The sequence below is a fragment of the Mustela erminea genome, chromosome 4 (genome assembly GCF_009829155.1).
Source record: "Mustela erminea isolate mMusErm1 chromosome 4, mMusErm1.Pri, whole genome shotgun sequence".
In the NCBI taxonomy this organism is placed as follows: domain Eukaryota; kingdom Metazoa; phylum Chordata; class Mammalia; order Carnivora; family Mustelidae; genus Mustela; species Mustela erminea.
In genome coordinates, this window is record NC_045617.1 from 120,988,800 (window position 1) to 121,008,749 (window position 19,950).

The 19,950-nt window shown below is 41.8% G+C and overlaps 1 pseudogene; it reads left to right on the forward strand.

Moving 5' to 3' along the window:
• The first annotated feature begins 477 nt into the window (after positions 1 to 477).
• On the forward strand, positions 478 to 18,503 carry LOC116589406 (annotated as a pseudogene).
• Positions 18,504 to 19,950: the final 1,447 nt, after the last annotated feature.

Sequence of the window (19,950 nt, forward strand, 5' to 3'; positions counted from 1 at the left end):
GAGGTGCCAGGAGACCAAAGTTGTCTTTTAGTAAGCCATTAACATCAAGATAGTTGGGAGATTCCTGTCTTGCGGGGTTGTTATCTCTGCAAGTTAACTATTTGTTTCTAGTTTATGGCGTCAGGGGTGCCTGAGGAATGTTACACATATTACCAAGGGGAGCAGGTGGAGAGGGGGTGCAAGGTGCCAGCTTTTGCTTTGTCTTTGGCCAGCCTCATGCTCCCTCATCATTCACCCCTGAACAATTTTGACCCTTAAATCTTTAAGGAGGTTGAAGGGGGAAGGTCTCATCTTCTGTAACTTCTTCCTGCTGAATAGATACGTAGAGCTGTCCTAACCTACTCAGGTCAACATTGATCAGTTGAGGAACATATAGGGGAGCTATGAAAGGTGGAGGCAGCTGAATCCAGCACTTGACAGTGAAGAAGTGCCTCTGCGTGGTCAGGATCATCTGTTGTGGTGAAAGTCATTGCAGCAATGGAGTCTCAGTACCAAGTAGAGAAACATTGAACAAACCAACATATTAAGATTAATAAAGCGATTAAGAATGAGAATCCCGAAAAGGAGATTTTTAATTGTTGGCCATAGTCCTCCTCCAAACCAGGAAGCTAACAAATCACTGAGAGAGAGAGAAGGATCTTGTAGAGCCTTAATCTAGGTATTCATATCTTTTATTAGTCCTGTGACATTTTTGTGAGAGTCTGGGATGTACATGCAACATTCTGTTTTGTTAATTGCACATGTGCCAACCTGTGCTGCTGTCAGGACATCTAAGGCCATCCTGGATGTCATGTGTTATTTGCCCAAGCACATACGTTTGATTTCTTTGTTCCCAGCAAAAACTGCCTTTTGACTGAGCTGTCCAATAGTGGGTGTGAGCCACAAATATGTATCCCAGATTTGATATATACCATTGATGAAGTTCTAGAACCTAGGTGAGGTTCAGTGGGCTGAGGTCTGGAGCCAATGACCAAGAAAGAATTCTTGAGACATCTTTGGTGCAAAATGGTGGTTTATTAAAGCACGGGGACAGGACCCATGGGCAGGAAGAGCTGCTGCCCCGGGTTGTGAGGGTAGGCATGTTATATACTTTGCGGTTGGGGGAAGGTGAGGAGAAGGGAGGTTTCAAGGGGAGTTTTCATACGTTAAAGAGGGCCTACAAAGTGCCAGGGGGAGGCCTTGCCCTTATGGCCTGATCAATGTCGTCTTTAGGTCAGGCATTAACATCAAGATAGTTGGGAGATTCTTGGTGGGGTATTATGATCCTGCTATCATTTACATTCCCTTCTACCTCAGCCTCCTCCAGTTTATGGTGGGGAGGGAGACATTAGGGCTTCAGGAACTGAGAGTTATTTGCCTCTGGAAATTTATGCTACTGATAAGGTAACCTCCCTGTTTGTAGATCTCTAGGACATCTGTAGAGCAAGGGAGATTCCTGTCCTGCAGGATTGTGATCTCTGCAAGTTTACTATTTATCACTTTATGGCGGTCAGTGGTGGCTGAGGAATACTACACATATGGAGGGGAGCAGGTGGAGAGGGGGTGCAAGGCACCAGCTTTTGCTCTGTCCTCAGCCAGCCTCCTACTCCCTCATCACCATCCTTAGTATAGCGATTGAAGGAGCAGGAGGCTGGCTGAGGACAAAGCAAAGGCTGGCGCCTTGCACCCCCCCTTCACCCGCTCCCCTCCATATGTGTAGCATTCCTCAGGCACCCCTGACTGCCATAAAACGATAAATAGTTAACTTGCAGAGATCACAGTCCTGCAAGGTAGGAGTCTCCCTTGGTTTGCAAATGTCCTTGAGATTACAACAAAGAAGTTACCTTATCAATAGCCCAATTTCCAGGGACACAGAACTCAGTTCCTCAAGCCCTAATGTCACCCTCCCCTCCATGAAAACGGAAGGAGGCGGAGGTAGAAGGAAAAGTAAATAAAGTTCAATTTCTTCTAAACCCAAATCTCATTAACAAGGATGCTTGATAGCAGGAATGTAACATTCCACCAGGAGACTCCCAATTGTCTTTACTTGATAGTAACTAGGCCTTCAATATCCTGATAGTGCTTTTTTCCGCATGCGTGGGCTAACCGGCCAGTTCTGCTTCTGTACGATTGCTTTGTCTGCTTTCGCGCGGGGTCCCCTGACCCAATTCACTGACGCCAAGTATGCCTGTTCAAACTGTCAATCAATCAGCTCAGCCCCACCCAAAATTTGTTTGTACCTGTCTATAAAAACCCTGCACCAACCCAGCTCTGGACCTCTTGGCGTTATCGGGCAACGAGCGGCGCAGAGGTCCAGGTTCAAACCTGCAATAAACGACCCTTGCTGATTGGCTTTGACTCAGGTCTCTGGTGGTCTTTTAAGGTGGGGGTAATATTCAATTGGCATTTCAGCGATAAAGAGGGTTTTGTAACTTAGGCCCATTATTTGATTGGGGAGTTATGGCTTGACAGCAATACCTTTCTTTCCAAATAGCTCCATGGGTATGTAGTACCAGGAAGGCATATTAGGAGTCAGGGTTAATGTTTATTTTTAGGCTTTGGCAATTGCAAAGTGCTAGTGAGCACTATGGCATACCTAGCTTTTCTTATTCTTTTTATGAAAACTACTGTCATCAGTAAACCAACTGTCATTTGTATTTTTAACAGGGGCATCTTAAATCTGGTCAAATAGAGTAAGCAAGATCAATAACCTCTGAACAGTTTTTGCTCTATAGAGAAAGAAGTACAGTGGTCAGGTTCAGGCATACAGGTAACTAGGTTTAAAGTTTGACAAGTTTTAAGTATTATTTCTGGCATATCTGTAAGTATGGCCCAATATTTAATTAGTCAGCCTCCATCATCCATTGGTGGCCTTTGGCTTCTAAGACAAATCTGGACCTGGTGTGAAGTCATTACAGTCAGAGACTGTCCCATAGTGATCTTTAAGGCTCCTTTTATGAGGAGGGCTGTTCTATGCTTAGCTAAAGCATCTATTTGCAATTGTACCTCAACAGATGTGGCTTCTAGATAAATATGACTAAGGGATGAAACCATTATTAGCCCTTTGAGTGGTACAGCCTTAACAATATCCTGATTACTGTCAAGTGGGAGAAAACTTGTCAAGAGGTAAGGGGAGTCCCCCATGCATCATCTAATCAAATTGATGAGGGAGCAGGAGGCTGGCTGAGGACAAAGCAAAAGCTGGCGCCTTGCACCCCCTCTTCACCCTTTCCCCTCCATTCCCTCAGGCAGCCCTGACTGCCATGAACAATAAGCAAATAGTTAACTTGCAGAGCTCACAATCCTGCTAGACAGGAGTCTCCCTTGGCTTACAAATGTCCTAAATCTCACTAACAAAGATGATTGATAGCAGGATTGTGACACCCCACCAAAAAGTCTCCCAACTATCTTAATGTTAATGGCTGGTCTAAAGACAACATTGGTCCAGCAGCAAGGGCAAGGCCTCCGGCAGGCCTGGAACATCCTGGCACCTTGTAGGCCCTCTTTAGCATATGAAAACTCCACTGAAACCTCCTTTCCCCTCACCTTCCCCCAACAGTAGGGTATATAACATGCCTACCCTCACAACCCGGGGCGGCCGCATCTCTGCCTGCCCACGGGTCCTGTCCCCATGCTCTAATAAACCACCTTTTTGCACCAGAGACGTCTTAAGAATTCTTTCTTTAGCCGTCAGCTCCGAACCTCACCCCACCGAACCCCACCTAGGTTCAAGAACTTCATCACAATCATAAAAAAGTGGGGTCATCCATTATCTCCACAAGTCCATAGTTAATCCTATGGAGTATGGTATGCTGACTTTTTTAGGTAATTTCTTTATCCCAGCCACACACAAGGTGTTAGTTAAGTTATACAATTGTTGGGGAATCAATCCCATTTTTCCAGTTGTTTAATCATGTGCCATGGGGTTCTGCTAATATCCCCACAAAATAGATCGTCTAAAGAAGCTATTGTGCAACTTCTCTGAAGTTTACCTCAAATTTTCTAGCTTAGGTAAACAACATTTAAAGACAATCAAATCTAGAATTTAACATCCATAAAGGTGTGTTATTAAAACATAATTTTTCTCTCTAAAATAACCCTCATTTCCAGAGATAGCAAAATCAGGACTAATTCACTTGAGAAGTCCAGTTTTAACAAACTTGGCCTATTTACATAAGCTCAGCAAGAACAGTTGAGTGTGATCATATAGATCTTTTAGAATCTGCTTTGCTGGAACTTCTTATAAGGAATCTCTAGGTTGAACCTTTTAGTAGCCTCTCTGGGCCAGAAGCCTAGCCATGTACTTGCCATCAGGCATGCCTGCAATACCTGTCGATTTTGGCAAATGCCTTTTCCTGAGACTCTGCACCTACCAAGGAGTGACATTCTTTACTCACCTGGTGAGGCTGCTGGGAACTCTGTAAGCAAGGTATCGGGCCAACAGTTGCAGGGGGCTTTATGGCTCTAGGTTTCATAAAGTCAACCTTAGTTCCTTAAAGCTGTCTGGTCATATCTGGTCATATCTGAATCTATGCATGTCTTTCTCAAATATGACAAAGTCTTGGTAAAATAACCAGTTTCCAATGCTGTCCTGTTACAAGGAGAACAGATTCTTATTGAATTTATGCAAATGACTGATTGTCATGGAAGAAAGAATGCTTACTGAGACCTTTTGGTTTCAGAAGGTTCAGATAGAGAGAAAAGTTGAATGCTTTGATTTGTTTACAAATATTTTACATCTCTGTAAATTACAGGTAACTTAAGAAAAAGTATCCCTAGTCTGGAAGAGCAAACATTAGAGAACCGGCAATGTCTAAAACAAGACAAAACATTAAGAGACACAACACTATAATCTTTTAGTTCATTTAGTCCCATGTTACTAAATCTGGTGAATGCAGCTTTAAGTTAGTTTTGGAAATTCTTACCCATTTCAGTTTTAGGATTTTCAAGTGTATCAAATATCTGTATTTGTCCTGAAAGTCCTTTATTTGAATCTCCTTGAAGATAAAACTCATTTTACAAAAGAATTAAAACAATTATAAATGACAAAAACTCAGAATGGATATGGTTAGAGTTTACAATTTAGCTGGCAAGGAAATCAGGTTATTTCTGTGACACATAACACTTCCATAATTACAATATCAAGTGATGATCTCTCAAAACATTAAAACTTTAGGAAGTGCATAGAATCTCTAGAATAGTTATAGCATTTCCCCAAATGTAACCCAAGGTTTATCATTGGTTTAGCAGTATTTCATGAGTAACTTCGCATACAAAGGAAAAGCCTGAGTTAAAGAGATTTACAACTTAAATCTTTATCTTATAAAGTTTTGAAGCACATGCCTAAATATAATTAGGGATGTTAAATGCCTGATAAAACAAAACATAGAAACTGGTTTTCTGGGCAGGCAAAGAGAAAACCATTTACGTTCTCTTAACAGCAGATCAATTAATCTAAGAAAACTTTGTCCTTTTGAACAGAGACAATTTCAATCTTATGCCAATGTATCTTTAAAACCCATTCATTTCAATCTTAGTTTGTCCTGACCATAGCTAAAATTCCTTTTCTGAAGATTTCCCTTCACTCCTACAACTTTCCTTTGCATTCAGGTTTTGTCCCAAGTCATTTCCTTCCAAACAACCATTTAGGACAAAATTACCTTGTCTTACCCTCAAGAAAATGTATTCCCATTGCTTAAATTTTTCTTACATATCATCTACTTTTCCACAGAGTTGTTTTCCTTATTTCCATCAGTCTTAGTTATACTAAGCTGAATTTTGTATTCTTAGAAATACCTTAATCTCTAGTGAAGACTAAGTATTAACCAATTGTGAACTGTTAGAACAGAATTCTTCAGATGGCAAATTTATGAATCAGTTAAGTGGAAAACAAGCTTACCAACAGATTTAAATACTCTTAGTTTCTTTGCAGTTAAGAAGTCAAAAGCACAGACCTACATCCAGTAATTAATAACTTAGCATTTTATCCTGTTTGATTAAGACCTATATGTCCAGGGGCACCTGGGTGGCTCAGTGGGTTAAAGCCTCTGCCTTCAGCTCAGGTCATGATCCCAGGGTCCTGGCATGAAGCCCTGCACCAGGCTCTCTGCTCAGCAGGGAGTCTGCTTCCTCCTCTCTCTGACTGCCTCTCTGCCTACTTGTAATCTCTCTGTCAAATAAATAAATAAAATCTTAACAAAAAAAAAAGACCTATATGTCCATAATTTAATTCCATTTGTCATCCAACCAAAACTTTAAACTTTCAGGTTACCAAACACTTTGAAAGCTACTTCAGCAATTACCCATTAAAACTTTGAGATGGACAATTAACCATCAGTTTAGTTATTTCTTTGTTAACAAATTTTAACAAATAACACGAACTTATTTAACCTTCAGTAAACTTCAAAGTTTCACATTTACTGCTGATAACTTAAGACATGTCTATCTTAATTAAACCAACAAACATAACTTAGTTCCAATACTTATTTACGTTCCACCTAGGCCCACTCCACTTTGAATGTTTACCTGAGACACGGGTGGAAGGATCTGGAGTGGGGGGTGTTAGGTCCAGGGGCTGCTCTTCTTGCTCCTTGACAGTGAAGAGAGAAGGAGCCATGGTGCATGATCTAGAGGCTAGTCATGCAGGCTGCACGCACGTTGGTGCAGAAACAGGAGAAGGGGGAAACAGAAGAAACAAAGTGCTGCCAAGAGGCTGAGATTCCCGGTTTTAGAGCTCATCAGCCCCAACAGAGGAGCAGAAGCCGTGCTTTACCACCAGCAAAGGGAGAGGGGTTAAGCAGTCCAAGTTGGGCCAGAGAAGACGGGGAAACTTCCCCAAAACAAAGAGTTTCGGCAGCTGCTTGGGAATATTCCTTACGGTCTCTGTCTTGAGTTGTTAGACTAACCCCAGCTGGCTCCAGTTATAGCCATTAACATGGGAAGTGAGTGAGGGAGAAGCCCTCACATCTATTAGGAGAAACAGAGAAATAAAGCCAGAGTCCCCTTTGCTAGGGATGGCCCAGCAACCTGGGTTTACTAACTGACTCATTTGGGCAAACACATTCCGCAAAAGCCCCTTAGTTCGGGGTCCTGGTGCAGAGCAATGAAGGCCTAGGTATGAACAATGAAGGTATCCTAGGTCCATTTTCCCTGTTTCCTGCAGAGGAGATCTAACTGATAGATCCCACTGAGGCCATGCAGTGTTAGAGGACCTCAGTCCTTTCCTAAGTTTTGCAATCCAAATTATTTCCAGTGGGTTAAAAGCACCCCAAGGTGGAGTCCTTGGGAACTGAAGAAGCCTACTTAGGCCATGCTCCCAGAAACATAAAGAAGGTCCATCACCAAATTCCCCCCGACTTCTGGGTGGCGTCCCATGCAGGATATGTCAGAGGTTCCCGTGTGTCAAAAGGGACCAGAGGCTTCCCTCAAGATATCGCTATTGATCAACATCCTGCCTTCCCTGGCAAGGCATTTCTGCCATGAAAGGCCCTGGAGGGGTGCCGGCGTCCCTCCTCTTCCCCATCACATCCTAGGCTGCTGCTGGGTGCCTGGTGAATGGACCAAAATACTTGTGCCATGCCATGCCATTGTCTGTCCTGAAGACTGCATACTGTTTTGCCATTTTAACCCATGGAAATACTATAAAAGTTTGGCAAGGGGAAATTATCCAATTTCATAGCTTTAAGTAGTCTGTAGAAGACACTGACAAGAAACAGTAAAGACTGAAATCCATCATGGTCTATGCGACATTCCAACACATTGGCCCTTACAGACAACTTGCCTAGGAAACTGTCCCCAGTTGCATTTTAATTCAATCGGATACTAGTTTCAGCCGGCTCCCCATGGAGGTCTCTCAGCCAGAAGTGGCTAGACCAGGGATGTGGAGGGCATCACATTAGATCAATCAGGAGGAAACCTCACACAGGAGTCTTAAGATTGGCAGCCATCCTGGTGACTTAGGTGACTGTCCCATGCCCAAGAGAGACAACTTTACATAAGAACAGGAATAAAGAGAGGGTATCAAGTTTCTGGGTCTTATTGCCATTCAGGCCAGGTTACTAACTTACAGCCAAAAGGCAGATGCTCTCCTCCCCATAGAGTAGCCAAGGGCTAGAGGATTATAGCCTGAGCAATTAACATGCAAGTGTTCCAATAAGACCATACTCCTTGAAAACCCCTGAAATGCGAATAAAGGAAAAGGAGAGAAAGTACTCAATAATTTTGCACCGAAGCTCAGAGTCCAAATGTAAAGACTCAAAACCCCACGTTCAGCCGCCATATGATGAAGTTCTAGAACCTAGGTGAGGTTCGGTGGGCTGAGGTCCGGAGCCGATGACCAAGAAAGAATTCTTGAGACATCTTTGGTGCAAAATGGTGGTTTATTAAAGCAAGGGGATAGGACCTGTGGGCAGAAAAGCTGCTGCCCTGGGTTGTGAGGGATGGCAGGTTATGTACCCTGAGGTTGGGGGAAGGTGAGGGGAAAGGAGGTTTCAATGGAGTTTTCATATGCTAAAGAGGGCCTAGGAGTTGCCAGGAGACCAAAGTTGTCTTTTAGCAAGCCATTAACATCAAGATAGTTGGGAGATTCCTGTCTTGCAGGATTGTGATCTCTGCAAGTTAACTATTTGTTTATTGTTCATGACAGTCAGGGCTGTCTGAGAAATGCTACACATATTACTGAGGGGGAGCGGATGGAGAAGGGGGTGCAAGGTGCCAGCTTTTGCTTTGTCTTCAGCCAGCCTCATGCTCCCTTATCAAAAGGGCACTGTGGATCCCACCACACACACCCTGTCCTGCTGCTCCCTAGCGTTTTCCTGCTTGGGACCAATGACCTGGCCTTGCTCTCAGCAAAGCTCTCTCAGCCTGTGATCACTTTTGATTGTTCTGAATGATCTGCTACATTTGGTTTAATGAAACAAAGACTAACCCATCAATGCATGCAAGTTTCTGCCCAGATATTTGGTCGGACATATTAAAATTCTGGGTGAACGCAGGACTTCTAGATATACCTGAACACATCCCATGCTGTTATCCCCAAATGTGCATTTCTGCCAATATCCACTTAGAGTCAGGAGTATTGGGAAAACCCATCTTAAATGAAAAAACAGAAGTGACTCTTAATCTCACAAAACAAACTGAGGGTGAAATGCCAATAGAGTATTACCCCCACCTTAAAAGACCACCAGAGACCTGAGTCAAAGCCAATCAGCAAGGGTCGTTTATTGCAGGTTCGAACCTGGACCTCAGCGGCGCTCGGTGCCGATAACGCCGAGAGGTCCGGAGCTGGGTCGGTGCAGGATTTTTATAGACAGGTACAAACAAGTTTCGGGTGGGGCTGAGCTGACTGATTGACAGTTTGAACAGGCATACTTGGCATCAGTGAATTGGGTCAGGGGACCCCGCGCGAAAGCAGACAAAGCAATCTTACAGAAGCAGAACTGGCCGGTTAGCCCACACATGCGAAAAAAGCACTATCAGGATATTGAAGGCCTGGTTACTATCAAGTAAAGACAATTGGGAGTCTCCTGGTGGAATGTTACATTCCTGCTATCAAGCATCCTTGTTAATGAGATTTAGGTTTAGAAGAAATTTAACTTTATTTACTTTTCCTTCTACCTCTGCCTCCTTCGGTTTTTTATGGAGGGGAGGGTGACATTAGGGCTATTGATAAGGTAACTTCTTTGTTGTAATCTCAAGGACATTTGCAAACCAAGGGAGACTCCTGTCTTGCAGGATTGTGATCTCAGCAAGTGAACTATTTATCATTTTATGGCAGTCAGGGTGCCTGAGGAATGCTACACATATGGAGGGGAGCGGGTGAAGGGGGGGGTGCAAGGCGCCAGCTTTTGCTTTGTCCTCAGCCAGCCTCCTGCTCCTTCAAGGGTTGCTGGGGGGAGTGGGTTCAGGAAAGGGGGGTGGGTTTAGGGACATTGGGGAGGGTATGTGCTATGGTGAGTGCTGTGAAGTGTGTAAACCTGGCAACTCACAGACCTGTGCCCCTGGGGATAAAAATGCATTATATGTTTATAAAAAATAATTAAAAATTAAATAAATTTTAAAAAAATCTATTTATTTCAACATTAGTCCTGACTACACATAAAATTCTTTCCCAATGATTTCCTTTCACAATCCTTCTATAGCTTTTCTTTCTTTCTTTCTTTCTTTTTCTTCCCTCATTCAGTTTTGATCTAAGCTTTTCTCTCTAAACTACGAGTCTTATTTAGGACAAAATTACCTCCCCCACCTCAACAAAATGAATTCCCATTCCTTATATCTTTCTCATCAAAAACACATTTTTTTCCCCTGCAGAGTTGCTTTCATAATCTCCATCAGTCTTAATTACATTTAGTAGAATTTTAACACTTAGAAACTTTAGTGTCTAATGAAAACTAAGTAGTAACCAGTTGTGTACTGTGAGTTACACTGGAATTCTTTAGAACTGAAATTTATTGATACATTTTCTACGTTGTAAAAATATGTTTTTCTGTGGTGCAATCTTTTGATAAAGCATCAGGTATGTTTACCGATAGACCCAAGTATCCTCAGCTTCTCTGCAATAGTGATGAAGTTCTAGAATATACATGAAGTTCAGTGGGGTGAGGTTCAGAGCCCATGACCAAAAAAGAATTCTTGAGACATCTTTGGTGCAAAATGGTGGTTTATTAAATAAAGCACAGGGACAGGACCAGTGGGCAGAAAGAGCTGCTGCCCAGGGATTGTGAGGAGTGGCAGGTTATGTACCATGGGGGTGGGGGAAGGAAAAGGGAGGTTTCAATACAACTTTTATATGCTAAAGAGGACCTACAAGGCCTTGAGGACTTGCCATTGTCAAGGTCATTTTTCCCTCTAGCAAGGTATTAACATTAAGATAGTTGGGAGATTCCTAAAGAATGTCATAATATGTACCACCCAGGAATGAGGGTGGGAGAAGGTTGCTGGGCGTCAGCTTTTGGTTTGTCATCAGCCAGCCCTCTGTTCCTTCAGCAATAGGAAACCAAAAGCAAGTAAACCTTATGTTTAGTGGAAGGGAGGAGTCAAGATGGCAGAGGAGTAGCAGGCTGAGGCTACATCATGTAGCAGGAGTCAGCTAGATAGGTTATCTAAACATTGCAAACACCTACAAATCCAACAGGAGATCGAAGAGAAGAAGAACAGCAATTCTAGAAACGGAAAATCAACCACTTTCTGATAGGTAGGACTGGCGGAGAAGTTAATCAAAAGCGATGGGAAGATAGACCCTGGGGGGAGGGGCCAGCTCCCAGCAAGTGATGGAGCACTGGAGCACAAAATTGGGACTTTTAAAAGTCTTTTCTGCTAAGGGACATCGTTCCAGAAGCTAAACTGGGGTGAAGCCCATACAGAGTCAGCGTGGCCCCAGGTCCCGCAGGGTCACAGAAGGATCGGGGTTGTCTGAGTGTCGCAGAGCTTGCAGGTATTAGAACGGGGAAACCGGCTACAGAGACACAGCCGAGGAGTGAGCTCTCAGCTTGGGGTTACCTTGAACCGGTTGCAGCCTGGGTGAGCTCGGAGCACGGCCGGAGGACAGGGAGACAGGAGTTATTGGGCGCTATTCTCTGAGGGCACACTGAGGAGTGGGGCCCTAAGCTCTCGGCTCCTCTGGGCTGGAGACTGGGAGTCCGCCATTTTCATTCCCATCCACCAGAAATCTACAGAAAGCGTTTGGGGAACAAAAGCTTCCCAAAGCGAACCCAAGCGGATTACTCAGCCCGGCCCCTGGTAAGGGCGGTGCAACACCGCCTGGGGCAAAGACACGTGAGAATCACTACAACAGGCCCCTCCCCCAGAAGATCAATAAGAAATCCAGCCAAGACCAAGTTCACCTACCAAGGAGTGCAGTTTCAATACCAAGGAGAGCAGTGGAATTCCAGAGGAGGAGAAAGCAAAGCTCTGAACTCATGGCTTTCTCCCCATGATTCACTAGTCTTGCCGTTAACTTAATTTATTTTTCTTCTGCTGCTAATTTTTTTAACTTTTACCTTTTTCTTTTGTTTAACGTTTTTTAACTAGTTTATCTAATATATATATATATTTTTTTCTTTTCTATATTTTTTCTTTATTTGTTTTCTTTTTTTTTATTTTTTATTTTCCTGAACCACTTTTCATCCCCTTTCTCCAGCCCACGATTTGGGATCTCTTCTGATTTGGTTAAAGAGTATTTTCCTGGGGTCTTTATCACCCTTTTAGTATTTTACTTGCTCCTTCATATACTCTTATCGGACAAAATAAAAAGGCGGAAAAATTTATCACAAAAAAAAAAAAAAAGAACAAGAGGCAGTATCAGAGGCTAGGGCCCTAATCAATACAGACAATGGTAATATGTCAGATATAGAGTTCAGAATGACGATACTCAAGGTTCTAGCTGGGTTTGAAAAAGGCATGGAAGATATTAGAGAAATGATCTCGGGAGTTATAAAAGCCCTTTCTGGAGAAATAAAAGAACTAAAATCTAACCAAATTGAAATTTAAAAAAGCTATTAATGAGGTGCAATCAAAAATGGAGGCTCTGACTGCTTGGATAAATGAGGCAGAAGAAAGAATTAGCGATATAGAAGACCAAATGACAGAGAATAAAGAAGCTGAGCAAAAGAGGGACAAACAGCTACTGGACCACAAGGGGAGAATTCGAGAGATAAGTGACACCATAAGACGAAACAACATTAGAATAATTGGGCTTCCAGAAGAAGAAGAAAGAGAGAGGGGAGCAGAAGGTATACTGGAGAGCATTACTGGAGAGAATTTCCCAAATATGGCAAAGGGAACAAGCATCAAAATCCAGGAGGTGCAGAATACCCCCCTCAAAATCAACAAGAATAGGTCCAAACCTCATCACGTAATAGTAAAATTTACAAGTTTTAGTGACAAAGAGAAAATCCTGAAAGCAGCCCGGGAAAAAAAAATCTGTAACAGACATGGTAAAAATATTAGATTGGCAGCAGACTTATCCACAGAGACATGGCAGGCCAGAAAGAACTGGCATGATATATTCAAAGCACTAAACGAGAAAAACATGCAGCCAAGAATACTATATCCAGCTAGGCTATCATTGAAAATAGAATGAGAAATAAAAAGCTTCCAGGACAAACAAAAACTGAAAGAATTTGCAAACACCAAACCAGCTCTACAGGAAATATTGAAAGGGGTCCTCTAAGAAAAGAGAGAGCCTAAAAGTAGATCAGAAATGAGCAGAGAGAATATACACTAACAGTCACCTTACACACAATACAATGGCACTAAATTCATATCTGTCAATAGTTACCCTGAATGTTAATGGGCTAAATGCCCCAATCAAAAGACACGGGGTATCAGAATGGATAAAAAAAACAAAACCCACTATATGTTGCCTACAAGAAATTCATTTCAGACACCTCCAGATTTAAAGTGAGGGGGTGGAAAAGAATTTACCATGCTAATGGACATCAGAAGAAAGCAGGGGTGGCAATCCTTATATCAGATCAATTAGATATCAAGCCAAAGACTATAATAAGAGATGAGGAAGGACACTATATCATACTCAAAGGGTCTGTCCAACAAGAAGATCTAACAATTTTAAATATCTATGCCCCTAACGTGGGAGCAGACAACTATATAAACCAATTAATAACAAAATCAAAGAAACATATCAACAATAATAAAATAATGGTAGGGGACTTTAACACTCCCCTCACTGAAATGGACAGATCATCTAAGCAAATGATCAACAAGGAAATAAAGGCCTTAAATGACACACTGGGCCAGATGGACATCACAGATATATTCAGAACATTTCCTCCCAAAGCAACAGAATGCACATTCTTCTCTAGTGCACATGGAACATTCTCCAGATAGATCACATCCTGGGTCCTAAATCAGGTCTCAACCGGTATCAAAAGATTGGGATCTTTCCATGCATATTTTCAGACCAAAATGCTCTGAAGCTAGAACTCAATCACAAGAGGAAATTTGCAAAGAACCCAAATACATGGAGACTAAACAGCATCCTCCTAAAGAATGAATGGGTCAACCAGGAAATTAAAGAAGAATTTAAAAAATTCATGGAAAAAAATGATAATGAAAACACAACAGTTCAAAATCTGTGGGACACAGCAAAGGCAGTCCTGAGAGGAAAATATATGGTGGTACAAGCCTTTCTCAAGAAACAAGAAAGGTCTCAAATACACAACCTAACCCTACACCTAAAGGATCTGGAGAAAGAACAAGAAAGAAACCCTAAACCTAGGAGCAGAAGAGAAATCATAAAGATCGGAGCAGAAATCAATGAAATAGAAACCAAAAAAAAAAAAAAAAAATACTCAATAGATGCTGAAAAAGCATTTGACAAAGTACAGCATCCCTTCCTGATCAAAACTCTTCAAAGAGTAGGGATAATGGGCACATACCTCAATATTATCAAAGCCAGCTATGAAAAATCCACCACAAATATCATTCTCAATGGAGAAAAACTGAAAGCTTTTCCCCTAAAGTCAGGAACACGTCAGGGATGTCCATTATCACCACTGCTATTCAACATAGTACTAGAAGTCCTAGCCTCAGAACTCAGACAACAAAAGGAAATTAAAGGCATCCAAATTGGCAAAGAAGATGTCAAACTATCACTCTTCGCAGATGATATGATACTATATGTGGAAAACCCAAAAGACTCCACTCCAAAACTGCTAGAACTTGTACAGGAATTCAGTAAAGTGTCAGGATATAAAATCAATGAACAGAAATCAGTTGCATTTCTCTACACCAACAACAAGACAGAAGAAATAGAAATTAAGGAGTTAATCCCATTTACAGTTGCACCCAAAACTCTAAGATACCTCGGGATAAACCTAACCAAAGAGGCTAAGAATCTATACTCAGAAAACTATAAAGTACTCATGAAAGAAATTGAGGAAGACACAAAGAAATGGAAAAATGTTCCATGCTCCTGGATTGGAAGAACAAATATTGTGAAAATGTTTATGCTACATAAAGCAATTTACACATTTAATGCAATTTTTTTCAAAGAAATGGAACAAATAACCCTAAAAATTATATGGAACCAGAAAAGACCTTGCATAGCCAAAGGAATATTGAAAAAGAAAGCAAAAGTTGGTGGCATCACAATTCCGGACTTCAAACTCTATTACAAAGCTGTCGTCATCAAGACAGCATGGTATTGGCACAAAAACAGACACATAGATCAATGGAACAGAATAGAGAGCCCAGAAATAGACCCTCAACTCTATGGTCAACTCATCTTTGACAAAGCAGGAAAGAATGTCCAATGGAAAAAGGACAGCCTCTTCAATAAATGGTGTTGGGAAAATTGGACAGCCACATGCAGAAAAATGAAATTGGACCATTCCCTTACACCACACACAAAAATAGACTCAAAATGGATGAAGGACCTCAATGTGAGAAAGGAATCCATCCAAATCCTTGAGGAGAACACAGGCAGCAACCTCTTTAACCTCAGCCACAGCAACATCTTCCTAGGAACATAGCCAAAGGCAAGGGAAGCAAGGACAAAAATGAACTATTGGGATTTCATCAAGATCAAAAGCTTTCGCACAGCAAAGGAAACAGTTAACAAAACCAAAAGACAACTGACAGAATGGGAGAAGATATTTGCAAACGGCATATCAGATAAAGGGCTAGTGTCCAAAATCTATAAAGAACTTAACAAACTCAACACCCAAAGAACAAATAATCCAATCAAGAAATGGGCAGAATACATGAACAGACATTTCTACAAAGAAGACATAAGGATGGCCAACAGACACATGAAAAAGTGTTCCACATCACTCGGCATCAGGGAAATACAAATCAAAACCACAATGAGATATCACCTCACAGCAGTCAGAATGGCTAATATTAACAAGTCAGGAAATGACAGATGCTGGCGAGGATGCGGAGAAAGGGGAACCCTCCTACACTGTTGGTGGGAATGCAAGCTGGTACAACCACTCTGGAAAACAGCTTGGAGGTTCCTCAAAATGTTGAAAATAGAATTACCCTACAACCCAGCAATTGCACTACTGGGTATTTACAAATGTAGTGATCCAAAGGGGCACGCGCACCCGAATGTTTATAGCAGCAATGTCTACAATAGCCAAACTATAGAAGGAACCTAGTTGTCCCTCAACAGATGAATGGATAAAGAAGATGTGGTATATATACACAATGGAATACTATGCAGCCATCAAAAGAAATGAAATCTTGCCATTTGTGACGACGTGGATGGAGCTATTAGTGAAATAAGTCAATCAGAGAAAGACAACTACCATATGATCTCCCTGATATGAGGCAGTGGTGATGCAACATGGGGGGTTAAGGGGATAGGAGAAGAATGAATGAAACAAGATGGGATTAGGAGGGAGACAAACCGTAAGTGACTCTTAATGTCACAAAACAAACTGAGGTTTGCTGGGGGGAGGGGGTTTGTGAGAGCAGGATGGAGTTATGGACATTGGGGGGGGTATGTGCTATGGTGAGTGCTGTGCCGTGTGTAAACCTGGCGATACACAGACCTGTACCACTGGGGATAAAAGTACATTATATGTTTATAAAAAATTTAAAAAAAACTTATGTTTAACAATTAATGATTCAGTATTTTGTCCAATTTGGAAAAGATTTAGCTACCCAACAAATTTAATCAGATTTGTCATCCAAGTAAAACTATAAAGTTTCAGGTTACCAAAGACTGTGAAAGCTACTTTAGCAATTATCCATAAAAACTTTGAGACAGGTGAATTTATGTATATATTTTTTTTAATAAAAATATAATAAAAATAAAATTTATTTTATTTTTTATTTATATTTTATTAAAAATTTAATAAAAATATAATGTATTATTAGCCCCAGGGATACAGGACTGTGAATCATCAAGTTTACACAATTCATACTTCACAGCACTTACCATAGCACATACCCTCCCCAATGTCCATAACCTCACCACCCTCTCCCTACCTCCCACCCCCAGCCACACTCTGTTTTATGACATTAAGAGTGAAAGAAAAATTTAACTGTCATTTGAAACCATCTTTTATTGAAAAATTGCAAGAGATAACATGAACCTATTTGATTTTCAGCAAACCTTGGTAGAATAAAAGTGTTATATTTAATGCTGGGAGCTAATTGAGATAGACATGCCTATCTTAAACCAACAAGCTCAAATTAACTTTAATACAGAATATGTTGCACTTTTTTCACTTAGAAGTCAATCAATTTGTTCCTCATTGTCATTTATTTTCGACCTGGGGCACCTATAGGGAAATCTGAAGTGGGTGGTTTAAGTCCAAGAGGGTGCTATTTGTTCCCTGATAGTGAGGGTAGGAAAGCAGCAGCCATTGGATGATGGAGGCACCCAGAATGGTATAGGAGCTGGTTGTACAAGCTACACCTATGGTGGTGCAGATACAGGAGGAGGGAGTGGGGGAGGCAGGAGAGGGGAGCGGCTGCCAGCCAGGCTGGAGCCAGGCTCAGACAGAAGGGAAATTCCTTTCTGCCTCTGCTGCTGCCATTGCATCCTCTGAAAAGCTTGTGGTGAAGGGGGAGAAGGAGAAAGAAGCAAGTTCTGAAGTTTACCCTTGAGTGCACCCACCCAGTAGAAGACGAAATCCTGGATGCTGCCAATTGTAAGCATTTTTTCAAGAGAGAAGCAGTGAATGGAAAACCTGGAGGTCTTGGTAGAGGGGTTGTTTACCCACTGAAAGGAGCAAGAGCAAGATCACCTTTTTCCAAAAAGGTATTTGAAATATCTTACCAAAAAGTATTTGAAGAATAATCATCTATGTGATTGTGTGCATATAGTTGCTAACAGCAAAGATAGTTACTAATTGTGTTACCTTCCAGATTAGCCAGGATGAGGCAGGGAAGGATTAAAACTCATTTATCTGGAATATTTCATAGAAGTTCTTGTAAAATATGGGAACCAAAATGGCAGTTTTCCTTCTGTCTCTGCAGTGTGGGTTCACCAGAAAATTGAACATTGTAGTAATAGAACTTTACTAAGGGGAAAAAAAAAAAAAAAGAGCTTTACTCAGGCTGCCATTCTCTTATTTGTGATTACACGTTATTTTTCCTGCTTGAAAATTTTAGTTATTGTGGTAAAAATCCCAAAATATTAGTAGAGTCCTTCTAGAGAATTGCTGGCAATTTGACCTTGAGCTGATGGGTGTAGGGTCCCCCCCAAAAATGGGTACCCCAATAATGGGTCCGTGATTAAAGGAGCAAGACTGATACAAAGCGAAAGTAAAGCAAAGCTTTATTTCGCGCCAAGCATCAAGAATCAAACTGACCCTCAAATAGACCTGTCTGGGCCGCCCCTTACAGAGAGGACAACCCCCTCCTGCTTTCCAGACTAACTTTTATAGAGCAAAGGCCCTGTGGTTGGGCCTGGCCACACACAGGTGGCTAATTGAATTACAATTCATCCCACAGTAGCCATGGAAACTAGCCCATCACCTTGTTAGCTAGGAGATAGTATGCACCCCCACTGATTGAATACCTCCACCTGGCCTGACCCACCTTTGTACTTGGACTTTGTTACATGGGACTCTTTCCCTGGACTTGTTTTTTTAAGTAAGTTCCCCTGGCCGGAGGGTGGGGGGGCCAAAATCAATTTAAGTTTTACAACAAAATGGCAGATAAACCAGGGTGGGGCTGCTCTGGCTGAATGGCCCTTACAGATAAGGGTGTGCAGCTGCATGCTCTGTTGGACGTTGTAGTAATCGAACCTTACTCAGGAAAAAGAAAAAAAAAAAAGAGGTAGAGAGAGAGAGAGAGAGAGAACTTTACTCAGGCTGCCATTCTCTTATTTGGGATTACATGTTTTTTCCCTGCTTGATAATTTTAGTTATTGTGGTAATAAAACCAAAATATTAGTAGAGTCCTTCTAGAGAATTGCTGGCTATTTGACCTTGAGCAGATGGATAAGGGTGTGGAGATGTGTGCTCTGTATTTAGTCACTAATTTACATTAAAACGTGTGAGTTTCATTTAGGGCTTTTCTCAGAGAATCAGTTATACAGACTTGGCGACTCCTAATTGACTGAAAGCAAAAGCAGTGACTTCTTTGAGGTTCTCTTCTTGCAGGAAATTGCAGGGTTGATAAAAATTCAGGGTTCTGGGGCACTTCAATTTTTTTTTTTAATTTTTTTTTTAATTTCACTTCAATTTTTTATTACGGTTTACTTGATGCACACAATTATTATGTATGCTAAACCTTTTTCTTCCTGTGAAAATTAAGTGTCGTTTTGTGATGCTGTATATTCTACTACCCTCCAGAAAAGACTCTGAAGAGCAGTTGTAGAAATCCTCGGTGTGGGACCAGCAGCTCCTGTGGTGAATGAATTCCACCAAGGCAGGACACAGGAAATAACAAGTTTATGGGAGCAGTGGGCAGGACAGCAAAGGAGATACTGTCCGCCAGGGGGCAGTGGTGGTGTAGCTACAGGAAACTCAGGGAGTGAGGAGGTATGGAAAGGTATGGATTTTTCCTTTCTTGGTACCTGTGCCCAGCCATAAGTAGTCCATTGGTCAGAAACTAGGGCTTCCTCCTGTTTCTAGATGGGTTTCCTGATGTGCCTGCTTGTCCTCAGCCTGGCAGTCACCACGGGCCATTCTTCCTTACTCAGAGTTCCAGGGCTCAAGCCTGCTGCCTAAAAGCGCCCTCTACACCAGGTTTTAAGGTACGTTACAGTGCACAAAAATGAATTTATAAATAATTACTGTTTATACAATTCTTCACAACAAACTGTTGCTTTGGCTCTCAGCAGGGGGACCTGGAGATAAGCAATAGTAGAGCTTCTAGCGTGGACATCTATGCAACTTTCCAGGATCCACTGGAGTCTTTGACAGGGGATGGAAAAGTAAAGGAGAAATGATTGACAGTTCATGCTGAGGAGATGGGAACAAATGTGGACATGCCCAGGAAATAGTATCTTCTGTGCCAGTTAGGCCATGGATTGATTTAATGTCAAGT